Raw genomic sequence first — 18737 nt, 5'->3', positions numbered from 1 at the left:
CAAATTAACAGTCCAGTCTGGAACCCACTGGATCAACACCTGAAGAACTGGATGTTGTTTATACTTTGTGTCTAAACAAAACCCTATTAAAATGCTGATACTGGTATATGATTAGGTGCAGCTGTACTCAGCCTCAGCATCTGCTGAAGTTTATGGGAAGTTAAAGTTTGTCCAAAGAATGACAGAATTTAGCCTTAATGGCCAAATAGGATGATGTTCACATTATAAACAAAGAAGCTGAGCTGCAGTTGCAGCTGCTGCAGTGTGTACAGCCCAAGTTTCCCTTTCAAATATCTGTCAAGTGTWATACATGAAACCTAATTCTGTAATGCTCCCAGGACAAAATTCTGACACAGGAAATAAAGCTACAGCTTTTAAAAATACACTTTGCTCTAATAGTTTTATGTAAATATATGAGAAATGAAATTATTTCAATCACAACTCTTGTAAAGCCTCATCACAGTGGATGAAGTCTTTCATAGTAACATGGATTAAAGGGGGTTGAAGATCCATGCTGAACTGACCTCTTTGGAAGGACTTTGCATCCCTGTCCACAGCAAGTAGGTCACACATGATTTCTCTTGTGATCTAAGAGCATATTTCAGAAGGATGACTTTTGGATCAAAASGCCTATCAGTCTCCTTGCCTCGTAGTTTCTTAACTTAGCTAAGAAGTGCCAGTGGTAACTAATCCTCAGCTCTGTCCACCAGCAACTTTGCTGTTGCCAAAAACTTGTTTACGAATTAAGAATGGCTATTTAAGCAGAAATACTATACAGGAGAAGCCAGTTATTTATTACGTTCCCCCTTTTTTTGTTATTTCAAGGTAATTTAATTCCCTCATCCTACTATTATAATATGAGCTGAATTCTCACAGGCTGAAATTCACCTGTCATGTAGAAAGTAAGTACGTCTTCCACTCTGTCTWCATACAAACTTGACATATGTTCATATCCTAAGCGGACAAAGAAATCACACAGTAGACACTAGGCATATGCCAGGGCAAGGAGCAAAGAAATATGGGCCTCTAATTCTACCAATTCAGTGCCTCTAAACTGTCCAGAAAAAGAGCAGCTCTGCTGAAGCAGTTGCTACTTGGGAATAGCATGRAGCTTCATACTTTGGCTTAGAGCTGGAGAACATCGCCTCCTAAGTCAACCTGTTGTTCATCAGGACAGTACAATTCCTTTGTCCCACCAAGGAAAAACGATCTTGCTCTGAGGCTTGCCAGATTTTCTGACTGTCATCAAATCAGGATAAAAATTCTAATGTTTTACAGTCTCTTTTATTTTCTTGTTTCATGCACAGCTAAAAAAAGAGAAACCAATAAAACAAAGCCAGTTTAATAATTTTTAAAGAGATTTTAAATGATACTCACTTTATCAAGGCTGATGAAAATGACAGTAGTGTCAGAGGGTAACAGGTTGCTAATAAATACAATAGTTTAGGAAAGTGCTATTCTTGTCATGGAAAAATATATTCTGAGAAACATAATACTTCTGTAATTCATTTCTGAAAGCTATAGAGACTTCTTGGATGAGGAATGCAGTTATTAAAGGTAAAAGTACACAATATGTTGTAATGAAATGGTTGTGCTACATACTTCATTAAACGTTTTGTGAGCCATCTGGGAAATTCAAGTTCTCTCACCTCAGAAACAAATGTTTATACGTGGCTGGATCACTAGAGGGAGCACACAGAGCAATACTGACAAGTAAAAACATACCACCTGGATGACTTCAGCCTGCAAGCAAGACTGAACCTGTGAAAGACCAAACAAGCRGCTACCAGAATTCAGATTTATTCTTCTAGTGCAAAAGGTATGGTTCAAGTTCAGGCATGTTCAAGTTCTTCCTGGTTGACAGAGGTAGGTAAAAGCTGACAGGCTGTATACTGCACATGTCCACTGGAAGAAAACTTGCTGTCACATGAGATGCTAAAAAGCTTAAAAATTCAGAGAGCACAGCAGGGAGTYTTCCAGGAGGATTCAAGGAACTAATATGTTTTGGATGTGTTGACTGTTTGATTTACAACATTTAAAGGTAGAAAACAAAGGAGAAAAAAATCAGTCAAATATCACATGAACCACAGAGGACTGAGAGGTGAGAAAGGTCTGGACTGCAGATGTATTGAAATCTATCTATCTGTGATATTTGCATGATATTTCATAAGCTCATAATTTGTGTAAAAAGAAAAAGACTAACTGTGCTTTAACATTATGAGCCATGTTGCTGAAATAATATTGCTTACARTGCATGTTTCACAGGTTTAGTTCACTGTAATCCCTTATTTCTTTTCAATGTGCAACAAAAGCTACATTACAGATGGAAGAACCAATGCAGAAGAAACAGCATTCATAACACAAAAGCAAGCTAGTGAGCTACTGAAGTACTGTATCTTCTTTAAAAGAATTTACTGTAAAGCTGTAAGCTTGCTATAATACACCCAGCAGAGTTTATACATAAAGCAAACAGGAAGGTACCACTGTAGAACTTTACAGAAATAATATTTTATACAAATAGTGAAAACCTCTCATTTTGCTCAGAGCATTTATCAAATCCTGTAGCCTATTAACTTCATTGTTTTCCCACAGCTAGAACTGCAAGTAGAAATACTGTAGTATAAAATAAAGATTAAAATTATTGGCAATGTTTTTATTAGAGTCTTAGAGTAACTGCAAAAATAGTTACTGCTCGCCAAATCCATGGACTCTCACTCAAACTGTAGTCAGTTTTTTTTACTCAAACTTTACTCAAACTCCCCCTGGGCTCAATATAAAACTGTCTAAGTGATGCCTAGCAGAGCCAAATGGCAGGGTTTTGTGAGGGGGTATTTATATCTATTCTGAGTGCGCGTCACTCCCTTGTCCTTAGTGGAAGGAGTCATACTGTCACATGCTGACACACAGTACTGTCAGCCAAGACTGATCATATAAAACATAGGGCATTTCAGTCCTGGTTTAGCTCAGTTGGTTAGTGTGGTGCTGCTAATGCCAAGGTCGCGGGTTCAGCCCCTGTATGGGCTACACTGAGGGTTGGACCAGATGATCTCCAGAGGTCCCTTCCAACCTTACCATTCTATGATTCAAACTAAACTTCTCCTTTCTTTGAAACGGTGACCAAGAATTTCAGAGGTGAAACGCTATTAGTGTTCAACAAAGTCAGCTTGTTGGCTGCCCTCCCACACCCACTCACAAGTGTATTTGTGGACAAACAGGCAAGCACAGGCGTGTGCATGCAGAAAGGCACAGTTCTTGTCTCTGAGTGCACCTCTGTTGGTGGAGGTCCAGCAGCATTTCATGGCGGGATATGGATCCAAGAGCCTCAACTGGCAGCGACTTGCTGATCCCAATGGCATTCATTGCAAGAACATTCATGACTTTTGATGTTTCACCCRTAATTTTCTTCCTTTGGGCAAGACACTAATCTCAGGCTACAAATGGTTTCTTTGATTGTTTACTGTGATCACTTCACTAGTAGAGACCTTCTTGGTTGAACCTGATCTGTGGGTAATGGGCTGCAATACAAGGCTATATGTGTCCTAAYGACAGTAAAATTTTAGCGGCATATGCACTCTCTCTTGCTTTCTGGTTTTATGTTATATAATATATATGAGATACAAAAATAATTTCTAAATATATAAAGGTTGCAAAGCCAATCAATTACAAAAATACTTACAAAAGCAAGGAGACGTTGGTTTTAAGGCTGCTCGTACAGACTTCAACATACAACAGTATGGCACAATCTTAAATGCTATTATCATCTCCCACAGTTTTCCTACRAAATCAGTGCCTTACTCTGCAAATATTTACATACTAAATGATATTAATTCAGTCGATCATTCCAAAACTTATTTTCACATAATCTCCATTATTRCACTGGGAATAAAATTATTGATTTCTGTGTCACCAGTTCTATGGTGGCAACTCATATTCTTGTCATATACACACAAAACCTTCACCAGCAGATAAAACAGTATTATTATTCTCCTTTTACAGACAGAGAACTAAAAGCCAGAAAGATTAAAGCCAAAATGTCAAACGACTGCTATTTTCTTAATAACACTAAGTGAGACTGAAATGAATTCTCTGGGAGTGCATTCACCTTTGTTAACCATGAGATCATTCACTATCTTTTTTTGTCCCATAATGTCCTCCCTTATTCATTACGCAGTTTCCAAATGGGACAATGGAAGAAGTAGGAATCCTGTATACAAGAGTGTTCTTTTGTCTTACCTTTTCCAAGAGCACTCTTCATTTTGGCCTTGGCAACAAGTGTAGTGCCACACGGCATTCTAATTTAACCTGGTTCTCTTACTAGCATCCTAACTATTTAGCCTCCTCCTAACTGCAAGCACTGGCATACAACCTGGTCAGGCAACTTTTGTTAGCTTCAGTCCAGCTGGGTGCGAGCCTGAATTGCCTCTCCAGCATGGAAGGGGCAGGAAGAATGAAAGCCATACTCAGAGAAACCTGTGAACGGCAAGCTTCGCCAGAGGCCTTGTGCTGAGCTCTGTTTGTTGATGGTCTACTAGCAAATAAAACAAACCCCGGAAAGGGTCATTACAAAATACACTGTAAGTGCAGCTTCAGGGGGAAGAATGGAAGAGGGAGAGAGTACCAGGACTGTAGCCCCTCTTTTAGCCCATCTCAGGGACAAGGAATGTGCTCCCCGGCACGTGGGGTGGCTTTGACTGTTCAGTTGTTTAACGCCATCACCCCTCTGCCCTGCAATTTAGTGCATGCATGCCCTATGGAAAAGATGCAGGAGAAGAATATTACTTCCTTGCTAAATTTATGTTTGCAAAACTAAAGAACTCTGCACACAACTGAAATGAATATCAAAGTCTAGCTTAACACTGCTTTTGGCTGTTCTTGCTTTCGTTCTATATTTCTTTAACCCTCGGGGCATAATCCTTCTTTCTAATCAATCCCTTTTTGCATTCTCTATTAATTCTCTTCTTACTTTTAACATTCAGTTTCAGGTGATTATCTTTACAGGAGACATATATTTCTCCCTACTAGTGCCCTCTTTTTGCTGATAAAACTTATTTTCTTGATTCAGAGTTATATAGTGACTCATCCACATTCAAATGTTTAAGTTTCCCACAACACTTCATATTTTCTCAGTTTCTCAGCTTGCCTTTCTAAGGTCTCAGAAGTGCAGATTTACCTTCTGCCTTTCCCACAAATAGAACTGAACAGAATCAAACAAGCTATAAATCTAGGCTTTATGTCCAGCCCTTTTAGATCTTGCTGTTCAGTAAAACTAAGTATAAATACCATCATGTTTTGCTGATTCATTCATTGTTTGGTAAAAAAATTCACTTCCAAGAAAACCTGAGACTTGTCTTTATTGGAAAATAAATTTTGGGGAAAAAGGTGTGAGTATTCAAATGTCCAGTTTTTCAATGGACATTTATTTTTCAGTCTTAATCTAGGAGATCAAAAGTCTCCCATGAGCATATACATTCCTCTATTACTTATTCTTCCCCCTCCCCCCAAACTCACAAAATGAGATAACCTCATACAACTTCACTTCTCTCCTTTTTTTCTGTTTGTAGTAGGCTTAAGCGTATATGATTTTTTCCCAATATTCTTCCCCAACTTCCTAGATTAGAGCTTGTTTTGCCAGTCATGCGAGTCCTCAACCTAGAAAGCTATTCTAATTTAAATTGAGTCTCTTATTTGAGGACAAACTCCTAACTCATGCATGCATCACAGAGACCAAACACTGTCATATCTTCATAACAGCATCACACCCTGACTTGCTTGTCTGAGTAACAGAAGTAAAAGGCCAAGGTTTAAGCAGACACACTCTGCAGAGGTCAAAAGGCTGGGTTCCACCTTCACCAATGCCTGTGTCATATTCCCACGAGCTTCACATGAGGGTTGATTTAAAGGAATATTATATAAGAGCAAGCAATATTTAAAAACACTAGGCTTTATCATAGATGTAACACAGGGAGTAGGTATATAATAAGGGGAAAAAGCAGAAGTAACCACAAGCCTCGTAACAGACCTTCATATGCCTTGGCTGTGCTCCTCTACCCACCTGTTTTGCTACTACAGTCCCACTGACCTCTTTCTATTACCATTTCATATTAGGAAACTTTAACATCAGAAAGGTGCAAAAGAGAGACAAGTGCCCAGGGAGAGTCTGTTCTTCTTCTCAGCCTACGCAGAAGTTCCAGGTGCCCTGACAGCAATTAAATGCAGATAATACAATTACTGCCTGATGGCACAGCACATTAAGATAGTGGTATCTCAGTCAACATAGCATCGATCCCCTTGCTCTCACATCTGTCTTCAACCTTCTGCTGTTCTCAGAAATACCTTTTCTTTTTAACAGGATTAGGAAAATAATATGAATTAATTTAATGCATGAAGAGTTGAGGATCAAATCCAAATCTAAAAGAAAAGAAATGTTGTTCGAAACTAAAGAGCAGCAACGAGCCAAAGTATTTTTTTTAATATTAACAAAAAGGCATGATCCTGTATGACAGAGCCTCTTGCCACATGAAATCCACATCATGCCATACTTTGAATCACTCAGATGAGAAACTGTCAGCAGCTCCATGGAGCTTTAAAGATCTCTGTGGTATTTCCATCACCATTGTGCTTGTCCTAAAAGCATTTGCCTTGACATCCCTTGCTGCTGGTGCCACCACACACTCACAGGCAACAGGGCACAGTCTGGGTCTTCACATGCTGAGATGTGAAAAATCAATTGAATCCCCAGAAGACAGAGTAACTGGTGCAGAAAGTGACTACACACTAACAGTTATTCTGTGGTACAAAAATCTTGAAAGAGGATACTGCAAACATACACTCCAAGAAAAAAGCTGATTTCATTTAGAAAAACGCTCTGCACAGCATTGTTATTCTGGAGCTCTGTGTCCTCCTACAGAAATGCTACTGTGCACCGGTAAATTAAGAGTTTCTCTCCAAATACTTCAAACTAACTGATAACTCTTAAACTGAATTATTAAAGTTCTTGCATTTATTTCTATGTTTTACCTCATCTGCAGTCCACATCCTTTTATACCTATTGATTGGAAAAGTCTAGTAGTTAAGCGTAATTTCCATTGTGGATAACATTCTTTTCTTACTGACCTCCGAAAGTTTCCTAACATGCTCTTCTGAATACAAGCAGCTATATACATCTGTAGACCACCGGGGCCAATTTTGCAACATCTTGATAAAACCCTCATTATATTCTGTGCTTTACCTTAACAAGAAATTCAGGATTAGACTTATGAATGACATTTCTCAGACTCTCATGCTGCCTCCTCTATATAATTTAATGCAATTTTATGACATATTTATTTAGTAAAATGAATTGTACATTTAACTTCAAGAGTTGTACTGAGAAGTGCCCCAGACCTTTACCATAAGAGGATCAATAAAAATATTTCTTCAAATAAGAAGACAAACTGACATGCTCATGAGAGAAGTCTAGTCTTTGGTTTGTACCAAACATAAGAATGTTTTCTTTGAAAGGACTATAGCAGCACAAGAATATACTTGAAAAATTGTATGGGAAAATGCTAGTTCACCAGCATTTGATAAAGCTTTCACTAGAAAGGTTTCTGAAATCCAGAAATTTGGGCTCAAAGTCAGAAAGAAATGCTACAAGAGTTGTCAGTTTTCTGGAAGACAGAGCTTCTGGATGAGACCTGGGAGCCTTAATCAGGAACCTCAGCTCAGGAACTGGTATATAGGACTGATACATCCCAATTGATTTCTGTAGATCATCACCTGTTCTGAACTCAAAGCCTTGGTGATCTCTTTCTTTCAGTCATTTTTTCCCCTCCCACAAATATTTATTTGTAAAGATTTTGGCTTTACTTACAGCAGAACTGAAGCAAAATGGAATTCCTGTTTTTTAGCCAGGTCTAGGTTTTGTGTCGCTCTGTGGTAGTGCAACATAAGAACTCATCTCACAATAAGTCCTGTCACTGACTTTTTCTGAAGTTGTTATTTCTTGACTCTTCGCCTTAATTGTCAGGCTGCATTTTAATTTTCATACAAAATAGCAAACAGTTGTTACTAAAAATTCTGTGGCAACTAACATTTGCAGGTGCTTGCATTGCATGATCTGAAAAATCACATACATACATAAATGACCAAAATGGAGGTCGTGGAAGTTAGATCTCAGGATATTCTCAAATTTAGGGTGAGGATCTGGAATCCAGGGCTTCTAAGGTACCTGCCTGTTTTAGTGTGAACATCCTTGGGCCCTGCTGTGTTCTTTCTAAAATGTTCTTTCTAGTTCAACTACCAAGATCACTGGGTGATTTCTGATGCTGAAATACTGGGCAAAACCACCTTTTATATCAGATGAGACAATTCCAATAGCACCTTATGGATTTAAACTGTAAGAATGTCTGTTTTAAAGAGATTTGATTAATTAATTCATTAATGGGGTCTTAGATTCTAAAAATGAAAGCTACTATATATCATGGTTATAATTATATATAATTAAACACCGGAATATTATATAATTATATATCAGGATATTTTTAAATATCCTATTTACACTTTAAATCATATCATGATAGTGAAAAGTACAGAATATTTCAGATATACAATATTTCAGTGTAGAGATGCATAAATCCAGCCTGTCTACTCCCCCTTCCCAGTTTTTCCTTTTTCTGATTTTTTGTCATTTTCTGTATTTTCTGCTGATTTTATCAGGATCTTCTCACCTCTCTCTCCAATTCTTTGTTTCTCTCATTCACTTCACACATCACCTTATATATCTGTGCTAACATCCTGCTGAGCTGCACTGTGGATGTTTTTTGGTGTACTCACTGTTTGTGTCAGCCCTATTATAACATACTCAGGATGATATATTACACTTGAAAGCTTCTAGCATAAAAATAAAGAAGTCGTATTAGCTATTCCCAAAAGAATGTTAATCATACTCCCTTTAATCATAATGATAATCAGATACATATTTGGAAAAAAATCATTGTATGGTGAGGCATAGGAATAGATGTCAGAGGATATACGTTCTTTTCCTGGCTTACACACAAACACTCCTGTGGTCGTAAGGCAACTGTCTAATTTTGTTTCTTTTATTTTACCTATCTGTCAAAATACATGAATAATAGTGGCCTACTTGATTGGGTGATGCTTGATTCAGCTGATACTTATGAAAGCTTTGAAAAGCTCAGCTACGCCATTGTAAAGAGGTGCAAAGTATTATTAGCTGTCAATTTGTTTTACTGAGAATGCTGTGGCTAAAGCATTTATCAAACCAGTAACTTAGTAGTTAGCAGAAAAATAGAGAAAGGAGTAGAAAGAGGGAAAAGAGTATGGATTGGTTTGACAGAACATATCAGTACTTGAATGTGATCTGAAAAAGATTTTTGTATGAAATCTTCAGAATTTGCACTGTTCCTTCTCTCTTGAAGCGTGAAAGTGCAATGTGCACACACAGAGACTGGTCAAAAGGAAACTTTCCAGTTGAAAACTCTCCAGCTTTCTGCATAAACTCTGTGCTATAACTGTATTGATGCTAATGGTATGAGCTCAATTAATGTTGATCTACAATGACAAGAGCACTAGCTCCCTAATTTACTAGAAAGAACAAACTTTTAGCAACCCTGAGCATTCCCAACGCACAGCTATGTGTGCTTCCTATCAAGCTTAGAACCGAGCACTCTCTAGCGGTCTCTAGCATGTCAGGAAAATTGTACGCAAAAGTATAATCAAACAGAAGAAATAAGTTTGTACATTTAATTGTGCAATGTGATGCAATGGTTCAACTCACTGTGGCCTTCCAGTAGCGTGAGAATCAGTGGAATAAAGACTGATGATGGCAGATACTTGCAGATTTTATTTTCTGTATGCTACTTTCCAATGAGATTATATAATGCTTTACAAACCAGCTAAGGTAATTTATGGAGAAAAACGCACATTGCTAGATTAACCACTTTGAGATCATAATTTATCTCTAATGGCCTTTCTTTGACAACAAGAAAACAAAAGAAAATTAAAGCTGATAGGGCTGTTCTAGTAACGTCAAAAGTTGGCATTCTTTATCAGTCTTTAACTTAAAAGCAGTCCTTGTCAGAATAATGAAAAAGGCATCATAGAAATTTTGCTTTTCATCTGTCTGACATTTAAATCAATGATCCAGAAAACAAATCATTATATATGTATTTTTTTAAAAAAAAAATGAATACCAAACAAGCCAGCTTGTCTACAATTTCTATTCATCTTTGACAGAGTTAGTTACACAGTTTCTCCGAGCACTCACTGATGGTTGAAACTGCTCTCTCCTCACTGTTATAACACTGACCCCGTTTAGAGGGCACAAGTGAAGATGCTGTACAAATAGAAGCACTGAAATCAGTAGCCTTTTCCAGGGTGTGAGCTGACATAATGGGCAGCTTGCCTTTCTCTTGGGAGCAAGCACTCTCTTTATCACCAGGACAAATGACCTGTAGGAGAGGCATCCAAGGCTAGACACTCTATTTCCTTATAAATGCCAGATCAGATCATAAGATGTTACTGTGACTCCCTGTGCTAATGACCAAGTGCTTCGATTTGCACGAAAAGCATGGAGACGTATCAGACTGAAGACAAGCCCAGCACATGTGACAGTACACTTGCTAGGCAGGCACACTACTTTTAAAACTTCAGCTTTTCTTTAGCACGCAGCTTTGAAATTCATATTTATAAACATATCAAACCACTTACATTATCAATAAATGAGGCTTACCTTAAGAGTAATCTTTTTTAAAACAGTGTAAATTACATTTTTTTGTAGGAAAGGAAGTTTTGAACTCTTGCTTTTTTTGAGTGCAGGGGCTTTTATTCTTCATGGTGGGCAAATGGCAGCAACTATATATCCTTTCCCAGAAGTGCAGGGCTCCATGTCATGCCTCTACAGTCTTGACAGTGGAGCAGAATTACTGAGGCTGAAAAAGAAAAACAAATCTTTTTCAGGCTTCAATGAATCAGAAAAAGTGACATAGAATTATTCCATACTTTGGAGAAAAAAAAAAGTATTGGGGAGACAATGAAAGGCATATTAAGAAAGAGGAGAAGAAGCGGGGAAGGAAAGTAAAGACCAGATGATAAAATATGTAATGGGAAGAGGACAGATTCAAAAACAGAAGTTTAGAAACAGAAAAACAGGAGAGGGGTTTAATAACCAAAGGAGAAAAACGTACTTTACAAAATATTATTAACAAAGAGGAAGTACTACAAATAAAAATATTTACTTTCCCTTTGATGCATCTGTTAACAATAACAGATGGCTTTGAGAAAAAAAAATGAAAACATTAAAAATCCATAGTGAACAGAAAAGCTTCCTGAAGAAAAAAGTGAAGAAAACTGGTATATCTGAATGAGATGTGAAGGGAAAGAAAAGTATAAAGACAAATGCTAAGTAATGAGGAACATAAAGTTTCAGTCATCAGTTCACTGCCCTATAGCCATAGACAGCCACGTTACAGAAGTTTGGAGCAGAATTGTCTACCAGATACCCGGATCATGTCACAGCATAAAACATTAGCAGAACATTAAAGTAAACAAAACATTTACTGTATAAAAATCCAACCAGTGGAATATGTCAGAAGTGAATGTGCCAGAAAAAGAGCATGGTACCTTAGGTGCCCATAAAAGAGGGAAATTTAGGTTAAAATTCCCAGAGATGCCAGCAACTGTACCTTCACGCTATACAGGAAAGTAAGAGAAGCGTTGGCTACTGCCAGCTTTTCTGACCCCCTGGCGTTCCACACAAAGGCAYCGAGGTTATTCAAGTGGAGGTTAACGGCGTCTTCGGCTCACACTACTTTGGTAACACAGCTCGTAGGATACCCGTGCTTCCCAATATGGTACTCGTAAGCTTAAATATAGTCCTCAATGCAGTGTTCAAACACATCCCAAAATCTAAGAATATAAGCAAATGTTTTGCCGAATTAGGAGCACAGCGGTAACACTGTTCCTTTTTGTTAATACCATCTAAACCATATTTACTCACAAGACCGAGAATTGTCTGAGCAGAGGTCTTGGCTCTCTGAGCTCTTGCTCTTAGACTGTTTTCGGTACTTCTCTTTAACCAGACATTTTTAAAAAACAGTATTTGAACTTCAGGACCTACTGCAAAGTAGCAGGAGAAGAGCTGCTAGGGCAATCAACCAAATAGACCATCTGTCTCCTTCCTGTGCAAAGGATATTAGTCTCCTGTTTACTATGCTTTTAGCTGTGCTTATCTTTTAAGCTAAATAAATTTAAATCATGTCTTTATCTTTTACTACTTAAAATTCCTTCACTGTGTTTCCATCTTATACAGCTTCCCTGTGGAACCCATTTTCTTTTCTATGAAACTGGCATAAATAATAGCAGGTAGAGAAACTGGTAAGCAGGTTACCAGTTCAGCTAGCTAAGCCTTAGATTTCCCAGCACAGAAATTAGAATCAAAATGAGTCATTCTCAGATGTTATTTATTGTAAAAAGCAACTTAAACAAAAGAAAACAAAAATGCTTAGTTTTGCTTTAAAAGTTGATGATAATGTTTTCTCCAAACACATTCCATTATGTTAAAGGTAAAGCAAGATTAAGTCTGAACAGATATGTTTATCTGATATATACAACTTTCTGTAAAAAGCCTTAGAAAAGTGTTCCAAAATGATATATCCCGCTATTAGATAACAAGTTATCAAAGCCTTGTGATGTAGTCTTGTTTTTTTTTTTTTTTTCTTGTTTTGTCATGGCTATAAAAAACTGTGCTGATTTTCTTTTCTTCCTGTTGCCTTCGTATATCTGCATGGAAATTCCCCTTAATCATATTTATATGGAGCAACAGATTACCTTCCATTTGCATTATCCTCTCCATAAAGCTAGTGATGAAAAACGCAGTCACACTCACAGGAAAGTTTGCAAACAGCAAACATAAGACAGAAAAAACAAAAGCTAAAGTAAATTTAATGTAAGAATGGAAAATATTTGGAAACGTTACTTCTGCTTTACTGTTTACTATTGCTTGCAAATGAATGTTCATTTCTTCCATTAAAACATTTTCTGTTAAAAGGGGCACATATAGTAGAAGTCAGTTTGCACCTCTCAGAGAAAGATACTGACGTTCATATACCTTGTGTGTCTATGTCTGAATATTCAGGAATTTGGGGTTTTATGTATAGACACACACATACATAAACATATGCATATACATATATACATACACACACACGTATGTAGACGGACTTGGTGCCACCAACAAAACCTGAGTATAGGCACAGAGACACTTCCCTGTTCCACTCAACACCAGCCACAAGCCTGGCTTTGAGCAACACAATTTCTCTTCTCCAGAAGCTGGAGGAAACAGATTCAGTGACACATCTGAAGAGTAGAGAGTATAGATTAGTCCTTGTTAAGTTAACATTTGATACGAGTGTCATGTTAGAGAAAATGCGCGACCATAAACTCTCCAGATGACAGATTGCCACCACTTACTCCCGAGCAACTCCACGCTACCTCTTTTCAGGCAACATAATGAATCAGAAGTACTTTGAAACACATTAAAGAGTCAGTCAGGAGCAAGCAGGTCAAAGGAAGCGACAGAKCGATGGGTGGGATCTTTCAAAAAAGAAAAAAAAAGGTATGAACTCTTCCCCGCGTTAAATTATGAGGTTTTGGTTGGTTTTGCAGAGTTTTGCTTCACTCTAAATTGCGGTTTCTGTTGTGGTTTTCTCGACACCTTGGTATAAAAGGCTATTGCCATATACCATCTTACATGTTACAGTTGATTGAGCGTAACGTCTGTCACTTATATTTGTAATAATTTAATATTTTAAAAGAACTTTTCAGCTTAAATTGTTTACTATATACGATTTTTTAAAAAGAAAAGGTTATTGCAAGTACTTCATTCCGACATCAGAAATATTCATCTTGGTAGTATTTTACCAGAAATATAAAAATTAGATAAATTACAAAATATAGCAGTTAAAATAGGACTTTTTCCAAGCCAAAAAAATGTCTTTGCTAAGCTTGTTGCAAAGATATTTAAAACATCCATGCTAATCATACCAGTCTCTTTTTAAAAAAGCCTTTGACTTTTGCGGGAGGAATATTTATGCAGGGTAGCTGTGATAAATAAGTAAGTGCTAGAATTTCAACCCTCTGATTTGCAGATGCAAACTGAGTACAAATGGATTTCAATCACGTTTTTTCTACTGTTTCCGTATACATTTGACAGCGTGCAAAACTGCATACTAGTGATTTGCACATGTAAGGCTGCATATACAGACACACAAAGCCCAGAGTGAGCAATTCCTGGAAATGAGACATTCGAAGTTTCCTTTTCAGCTGTAACTGAGAGCGCACTGCATTACGCAGGCTGGAGACCCATTAAGCTCAGCTATATCTAAAAAGACAATTTCTCAACTAATGAAACCATATATCTTTTGTTCACTCTACAACACAACATAAAGGCAATCCTTTGAGTTAAATGTATATAAAGCAGTAACGATAGCGGCTGAACCAATTTAGGCTAAATGTAAACCCGAACCTATGGAAACGCACRTTTCATAGCTGTGGACAAAGATAAYGGCATGCAAGGAACTGCTATTCCAGAAAATGATGTAGCCTTTCATCCTTAATAACCAAATAAAAAATGGGAAGTCAGTACGTGGGAGCTACTCTAGCAAGCAGATCTCCAGGAAACAAGGTTCCCCACAGACTCTTCCTTGATCTTAAAGCTTAACGTGAAACATTTATATGCACGTAGCACCTGGCCAGAAGACGTGGGAAGGCACTTTTATCACACTGGCTGTGTTTCTTTTTAAATAATAGATTCCCTCTTTTCTTCCTCTCTTGGAAACGGAATCCACACTCAATAATATTATTGTGCCTTTTTTTTTAAACAGTTTAAGAACAACCAGACAATCTTGAAAACCTCCCATTAATACCCCTCACACTATCTAGTGCTGCATAGCATCCTAATTTTTAGGAAGCAAAAATATGTAGTTCAAGTAAGTTAACTGCTATCTGGATGAAAAAGTCTTTGTTTTAAAAAAAAAGTGTTAAGGTTAATTGAAGACTAATTTACTACACACATTTTTTTGACACACAGGTACGGGCATAAATGATGCACAGACTAACCAGGTCTGACCGAAGCTATACAACAGAGTCAGTCGAATTATGGACAATATTTTCCCAAAGGCGTTCCACAAGAATGAAGAACAACAGTACCTGAACTTTAAATCACTGCTCCAAGCTATTGTCGATCCTTTGACTCATTTGTGTCTTAAGCAGAAATTAACGTATGAAATGTATAATATGTATGTAAACCTCTACATACTGCATCTGTATCTTTGTGGGTCTTATTATTATTATTATGGTTTTTGCCTACATCCTCAAGTATCAGTACAGTACAGTTACATATGCAAACTTTCATGATAACGGTAGCATAAAGCAACCTCTAGGTACATGTTTCCATTGAAGCCAATGGCAAAAAACACTGATTCAAATAACAAGTAGCTGAGTGCAGTGTTGAATTACTTTTCATGTAAATGAAAAATGAAAGGGAATTGCCACATTAATTTTTATTTTTTCAGTATTAATATTTACTTTACAAATAATAAATTTGCAAATATATTCTCAACTAAGATCAGTATCTGTTGAATGTGCAAGCTGAGAAAATAAAGCATTTTTGTATGTAAAAAAAAATTCTTCATATTTTTCTCAGATAAAAAGCTTTGAGATTGCACTAACTTTGCAGGCTGTGTGCAAACCAGGAAAAAAAGTCCAAAGACAGATTACTCAAAACTGAAATTTGGGTATTTTCTAATTTGAGTTCCTGACTGCAGCTCTATTGCTACTGTGATGGAGATAGAGCATTTTTGCTGTGATTTGTTTTAAATGTAAAAAAACCCATATATTTTTTAAGAGAAATTATGAAAGAGGTTAGTTCACTGGTTAATTCTATGGTCTGGGACAGGCAGAATTTGAACACCCACTTTTAGCCTTCAAGCACCTCTTGCTAATTGCTTCCCGGCTTGAGTTCCTTTTCCGGGACTGCCAGGGCATTTGAGAAATAAATGTTAAAAAGATCACAAGTGCACAAGAGTAAAAACAGCTGGAGAGACTGCCTACAACTCAGGCAGCAACAAATGCACTATGTCCAGACAAAGCAAATGAGGAAASACTTTAAACATCAGAAAATCTGAACATCATTTTCACTTCTCACTACATCAGAAATCTTTGCTATAAGGTAAGGATTCGAGCTGCATCACATAAGATCAGGATTTGAAAACGAGGAAGAGAAGAAGCTTTCCTCCTCCGCAATAGGGACAGCATACATGAAATACCTAAAACATTTGAGCTTAGTGTAGCTGCTATAACTTGCAGTGATATCTCCAGCTGATTTTTCTGGATTTGCATATGTTTCAAAGAATAACAAATATTCCTCTTTTCCTCCTTCCCTTGTGTAAGGGTGCATTGTTTCCAGTGAACATTCAGGAACCTCAGGCACTGCAAATTCTCTGCAGAAGCCAGCAGGAAAGCAGCACTCCGCCTGGTGTTCTCTCTCTAAAGCTTTGAAATTCTTTAAGAGCACTGATCTGTGATCTGCTGCTCAGATAAGAAACTCCACAAAAATCAGCAAAAGTGAAGCTTTACAGTGTCTCACACAGAAATGGAGAAAATAAGGTTTGTTTAACTACTGAGGTCACTTGCTATTTCCTTTCTGGAGTAAGAAATATAAAGTCTAGCTGCTGTTGAACGTTTCTATTTGCAAGATAATACTAACTAAGGGGAAATCAGGATCTCACCTTTAAAGATTAAAGTTCATTAGTTAGCGAATGGCTGAAATAAAAAAAGAAATGCATCTTTTATTGCAAGTTGTGCCATCCTGGCTACCCGCATTTAGCCAAAATAGGACAAATCACATTTCATTTTAACTCAGGTTAAAAGACTGTGCTCTGTTGTCAGTTAACCTAAACATGCTGACTGAAACTAAAATCAAAGAATTAAGAATACAAAGGTCATATATTTGTGCACATCCCTCTAGGGAACGAGGATCAGTCACAAATCTGCATCCAAACCTTGCACCTTACTATTTGCAAACCATTTCCTTTCTCTTCTTTTTTTTCCTTCACAAAAGCTGCTGACAAGTATTCCTTACGGGCTGTAAAAGGCAGAAGAAAGAGGAATTCGTTTCTGCCACAGTGGATTCAGCCAGTACGAAGCTGTGCTGCTGGGAAGAAATTGCTCTTGCTGCCTTTCAGACGGGCAGCAGCTTCTCCGGGACGGTGGATGTGGGAAATGGTGATTCTCATGTTCTGCGTCTCCATCCGCATGACTAGGCAGAGTGACAGGACCCTGACCTAGACTCTGGTCTTTAGCCACAGCTTAATTTAAGCTGTGTTAATTTAAGAAGATTAGAAACCTTCATGTGTGGACAAAAACTCTCTTTAAATCGGCTTTTGGAGTCTGGACAGGTTAAGCTACTGACAGGAGTATAGTAGAAATGACCAGGCCATTGCAATGGTAGGCACCGTGGCACTCGGTCATCCCTGTGAAATGCTCCTTATGCCAATACCTGGAGAAATGTAGACGCTTTGGAGGGAGATTCAAATAAGCCCAGCAGGATGAGCAGGAAAGCCACTGCACTTTATATGTCAGTTAAAAGGAAATGAGCACGGCCCCAGTGCAGAGAGCTTACTGGCTACAACAGTCTTCTGGAATGTAGGCCTAGATCCATTCCAGGAGATGAAGGACTCAAACCCAATCTTTTCTGGTCAAATACTGTAACTCCTGAGGAGCTGAAAAGAAAGCAGCACAGGCACACTCACTTCCCTTTCTCACATCTTTTGCAAAGTCTACTCTAAAAACACCACAAGACGGAGCATGGCAACAGGGACAGGCAGAGAAACCTCTATTTTATGACTACTGAGACTCCTTTGGGATGTGCCACTCCAGTACTGTCTCACGTGATCACAGCAGAGCGTTAGCTGTCTAAGGTCTTCCAATGCAAAAAAACACAGGCACAGACAAAAGTGGGAAAGCCCCCTGATGTGAATTTAGACCTAAAACTTCACTGCTGTTTAACCTTAAGCTAGCTCATTTGGCTTGCTAAATACACCTAAGAATGAATCTCTTTATAATGAAAATATTTGCTTCACATATTCTCTGTCCTCAGGAAGCGTGTACGGAAGGAATCATGAAGTGCCCATGTGCCCCAGCACGTTTACAGTCTGCCCAGAGGTTGGGTGTTGGTACATCCTTCTCGGGCAGAGACAGCAAACTGCTTTGGCCTACTGGCACCACTTTCTCTAAAGCAGCCAAAGAGAAGCTGGTGATAGAATGCAGCTCCTGCACAGGCCAGTTCGTTAACCACTTGGGGCTGTGAAAGAAAGGTCAGGCTTGTGGCCAAGCCACTTGTCTGGTGTTCAGTCTAGTTCTTGGTCCTAATTCAGCTTCCTTTGTGACTCTGGGAAAGGTGCCTATCAGCTTCTCAGTTATCCAACTACAAAACGGGAATTCAGAATATCTCGATGTTTCCTCACCATCTGCCAAGTCTATTTACACTGTAAACATTGGGTAGCAAATATCTTCTATTATTCATAGACTTAGGCCAGATGGGACTAGAACACCTTCTAGTCTGACCTCCTGCAAATCACAGGCTATTACATGTATGTACAATACACAGTGGAGAGCTGATCACAAATGGGGTCCCCAGGTACTCTTCCAACACAAGAGCACCAACAGTAACCCTTTCA

General features: G+C 38.1%; 2 long non-coding RNA genes across 2 annotated transcripts in view; one reads left to right on the top strand and one right to left on the bottom strand.

Annotated features, from left to right (window-relative positions):
* Nucleotides 1–18737, bottom strand: part of LOC146591240 (uncharacterized) — a 116760-nt gene that overhangs the window by 44831 nt on the left and 53192 nt on the right. Inside the window, exon 2 of the long non-coding RNA XR_014896843.1 lies at nt 10733–10931. This is a non-coding gene — a long non-coding RNA (uncharacterized LOC146591240). The remainder of the gene's footprint in view (nt 1–10732; nt 10932–18737) is intronic.
* Nucleotides 1764–15326, top strand: LOC146591241 (uncharacterized). The gene is made up of 2 exons (XR_014896844.1): nt 1764–1819; nt 15089–15326. It is a non-coding gene; the product is annotated as an uncharacterized LOC146591241 (long non-coding RNA).

The sequence above is a fragment of the Rhea americana genome, unplaced genomic scaffold, assembly GCF_003343005.1.
Source record: "Rhea americana isolate MKP2758 unplaced genomic scaffold, rheAme1 scaffold_38, whole genome shotgun sequence".
In the NCBI taxonomy this organism is placed as follows: Eukaryota; Metazoa; Chordata; class Aves; order Rheiformes; family Rheidae; genus Rhea; species Rhea americana.
This window is presented reverse-complemented; position numbering and strand designations above follow the sequence as displayed.